Source organism: Mya arenaria, chromosome 17, assembly GCF_026914265.1.
Source record: "Mya arenaria isolate MELC-2E11 chromosome 17, ASM2691426v1".
Lineage (NCBI taxonomy): Eukaryota > Metazoa > Mollusca > Bivalvia > Myida > Myidae > Mya > Mya arenaria.
Genome location: NC_069138.1, coordinates 2,854,706 through 2,858,965, shown reverse-complemented (window position 1 = coordinate 2,858,965; position 4,260 = coordinate 2,854,706).

Genomic DNA, 4,260 nt, shown 5'->3' with positions numbered 1-4,260 from the left:
ACGTCAACGAGTTCGTGATGATTAAAATACGTCAACGAGCCCAAAGGTTCGTTAACGACTCTCAATCATCACAGGTTCGTTGACGTGACTCAATCATCACGATTGATTCACGTCAACGAACCTGTGTTGATTGAGAGTCGTTAACGAACCTTTGGTGATTGACATACGTTGATTAGCTCCTGGTGATTGAGATACGTCTACGAGCTCGTGATAAATGAAATACGTCTACGAGCTCGTAATAAATGAGATATGCCTACGAGCTTGTGATAATTGAGTTACGTCAACGTTCTCGTGATGATTATGATATGTCAAAGAGCCCGTGATGATTGAAATACCTCAATGAGCCCGTTATGATTGAGATACGTCAACAAGCTTGTGATAATTAAGTTACGTTAACAAGCCCGTGATGATTGAGATATGCCAAAGAGCACGTTTTAATTTAAATACGGCAACGAGCTCGTGATGATTAAGATACGTCAACGAGCCCGTGATCAGTTGTGATACGTCAACGGGCCCGTGATAAAAAAGATACGTCAACATGCTCGTGATAGTTGAGATACGTTAACAAGCCGTTGATGATTGAGATACGTCAACGAGCCTGTGATGATTGAGATATGTCAATAAACTCGTGGTGATTTAGATATGTTATTGAGCTCGTGATGCTTGATATTCGTCAATAAGCCTGTGATGTTTGAAAAACGTCAAAAGCCCGTGATAGTTGAGATACGTCAACGAGCTCGTGATAATTGAGGTACGTCTGAAAGCCCGTGATAATCGAGATAATGTCTACGAGCTTTTGATAATTAAGGTGCGTCAATATGCTCGTGATGATTGATATATGTTAACAAGCCGGTGATAATTAAGATACGTCGATGAGCCCGTGATGATTGCGATACGTCAACCAGCTCGTGATGATTGAGATATGTCAACGAGCCCGTGATGATTGAGATACATCAACTAGCCCTTGATGATTGCGATACGTCAACCAGCCGATAATAATTCAGATATATCAACGAGCTCGTGTTGATAGAGATACGTCAACGAGCCCTTGATGATTGAAAAACGTCAACGAGCCTGTGATAATTGAGATTCGTTAACGAACCTGTGATGATTGATATACGTCAACGAGCCGGTGATGATTGAAATACGTCAACGTTTCCTTGAAAATTAAGATACGTCAACGAGCTCGTGATGATTGAGATTCGTCAACGGGTCCGTGATGATTGATATACGTCAACGAGCTCGTGATAATTGAGATACGTCAATAAACCCGTGATAATTAAGATAAGTCATCGATCTAATAATAATTGAGATAGACGAGCCTATGTTCATCGGGATAAATCAACGCACACCTGATGATTGAGATACGTCAACGAGCCCGTAATGATTGAGATACGTGAACCAGCCCGTGAATATTGAGATACGACAAGGAGCCCGTGACGATTAAAAGATACACCAACAAGCTCGTGATGATTGAGATAAGTCTAAGAGCCCGTGATGTTTGAGTTAAGTCAACAAGCCCGTGATAATTAAGATATGACAAGGAGCCCGTGATGATTAAGATACGTCAACGAGCCCTAGATGATCGAGATACGACAAGGAGCCCGTGATGATTGAGATACGTTAATGATCCCGTGATGATTGAGATACGTCAATGAGCCTGTGATGTTTGAGATACGTTAATGAGCCCGTGTTGATTTAGGTATGTCAACGAGCCCGTGATTATTGAGATACATCAAGGAGCCCGTGAAGATTGAGATACGTCAACGAGCCAATCATGATTAATTTACGTCAACGAGCTCGTGATGATTGAGATAAGTCTAAGAGCACGTGATGATTGAGATACTTCAACGAGCCCGTGATGATCGAGATATGTCAATGAGCCTGTGATGATTAAAATACGTCAACGAGCCCGTGATTAATGTGATACTTCAACCGGCCCGTGATACTCGAGATACGTCAACGATCCCGTGATACTTGAGATACGTCTAAGAGCCCGTGATGATTGAGATACGTCAACGAGCCCATGATTAATGTGATACTTGAACCGGCCGGTGATTATTGAGATACGTCAACGATCCAGTGATAATTGAGATACGACAAGAAGCCCGTGATGATTGAGATACGTCAGCGAGCCCGTGATAATTGAGGTACGTCAATGAGCCCGTGATGATTGAGGTACGTCAATGAGCCCGTGATAATTAAGATACGTCAATGAACCCGTGATAAGTGAGATACTTCAATGAGCCTGTGATGATTGAGATACGTCAACAAGCCGGTGATATTTGAGATATGTCAACGAGCCCGTGATAATAGAAATATGTCCTTAAATCCCTAATATCTCATAAAGACCTTACGCCAAAACGTCGTATTAAAGTGTAAATTTTAAATATTTATCTAAAGCATGAGAAATAACATCTGACCCTTGATTTTAGAAATATGGTGACTAGCCCGTGATATTTAAGGTATGTCATCGAGCTCACGATAATTGATATACAATTAAAAACCCTTGACAATTGAAATACTCTTAGCAAATGATAAACCACATGGACGTCTTTGAGTTTTGATAGATACAATATCAAAATGAGCAGATTGATAATTTTATCAATACGGAAATATGTTACATATACACAATAGGCGTGTTTAATTCTTACAATACCATTTAACAGGTATTACCAATACTACGCTGATCTTAAGACAGGTACAAATTAATACATGTTTATGACGGGCATAACTTTTTATATGACCATGATCTTAGGATTGACGTCACTTTGTATATGACCTTGGTCTTAGGACGGGCGTCACTTGGTATATGACCATGATCCTCTGACGGGCGTCACTTGGTATATGACCATGATCTTACGATGGGCGTCACTTGCTATATAACCATGATCTTAGGACGGGCATCACTTTGTATATGACCATGATCTTCGAACGGGCGTCACTTTGTATATGACTATGATCTTAGGACGGGCGTCACTTTGTATATGACCATGATCTTACGACGTGCGTCTCTTGGTATATGACCATGATCTTAGGACGGGCATCACTTTGTATATGACCATGATCTTCGAACGGGCGTCACTTTGTATATGACCATGATCTTAGGACGGGTGTCACTTTAAATATGACCATGATCTTAGGACTGGCGACACTTTGTATATGACCTTACTCTTAGGACGAGCGTCACTTTGTATATGACCATACTCTTAGGACGGGCGTCACTTTGTATAGTACCATAATCTAAGGAATGGCGTCACTTGATAAATGACCTTGCTTTTAGGAAGGGTGTCACTTGGTACATGACATCGATCTTCGGAGTGGCGTAACTTGGTTTACAACAATGTTCTTAGAATGAGCGTATCTTGGTTTATAAATGTAAGGACCGGCGTCAGTTGGTATTTAATCTTTACCTCTAACGGGTTCTTTTAGCGTTGGTCATACAATCGATATCGCCGAAGATACCTCTTATTACGTAAGTAGTAACATGTTACGTCATGTTAGGTCCGTTTCACGGTACGTCTATCATTTAGGACTATCATCACTTGGTATATGACCCTGCTTTGAGGATTGGTGTCATGCGTAGGTTTCAGGTTTATTCGGCTTGAATCGCGATATCGCAAAATTCAAAATTAGATTACATAGTATGGTATACTGTTAGTTAAGTGCTGATATTTCAAATAGAAGGAATATGTTATTAAAACTGCATATAATCAAATGAAACGAATTTCATTTCTTACGAAGTCCAATATGTTTTCTATGTACACTATTTCTTTTATTCATTTTTTTTATAATATATAGTTATATCATTGCATAAGATCTCTGTGAATAAGTTTTTTATAATTAAAATGTGGAATGTCTGTTCATTTATAGTATACCATGTATATAAAGTTGAGTCCTTAATACGAAACATACTGCTTATAGATGTGGGTTATATTTTAAACTATTGGTAAAAAGATGCTTCTGAATTTTCTAAACACTGAGTAGCACACATGCATTTAGAAGCTCAAATGGTATTTATATTATTTTGCCTTCTTTTAAATGGTTTGCGATGAATAGCATACACAAAAACTAGACATTAACTGCGTCATGTTTTATGCAGCTTCTACAATTAATAATGTTTAATATATACACACTTTTAAAGAGATACTTGACATAAATACACCTATTTTAAAACTGTTACAAAGCTATGAACAATGAAAAATCTCTTGATCATTATTTAGATATTTTTTGCATTTTCATTCATTGACAATAAATCAC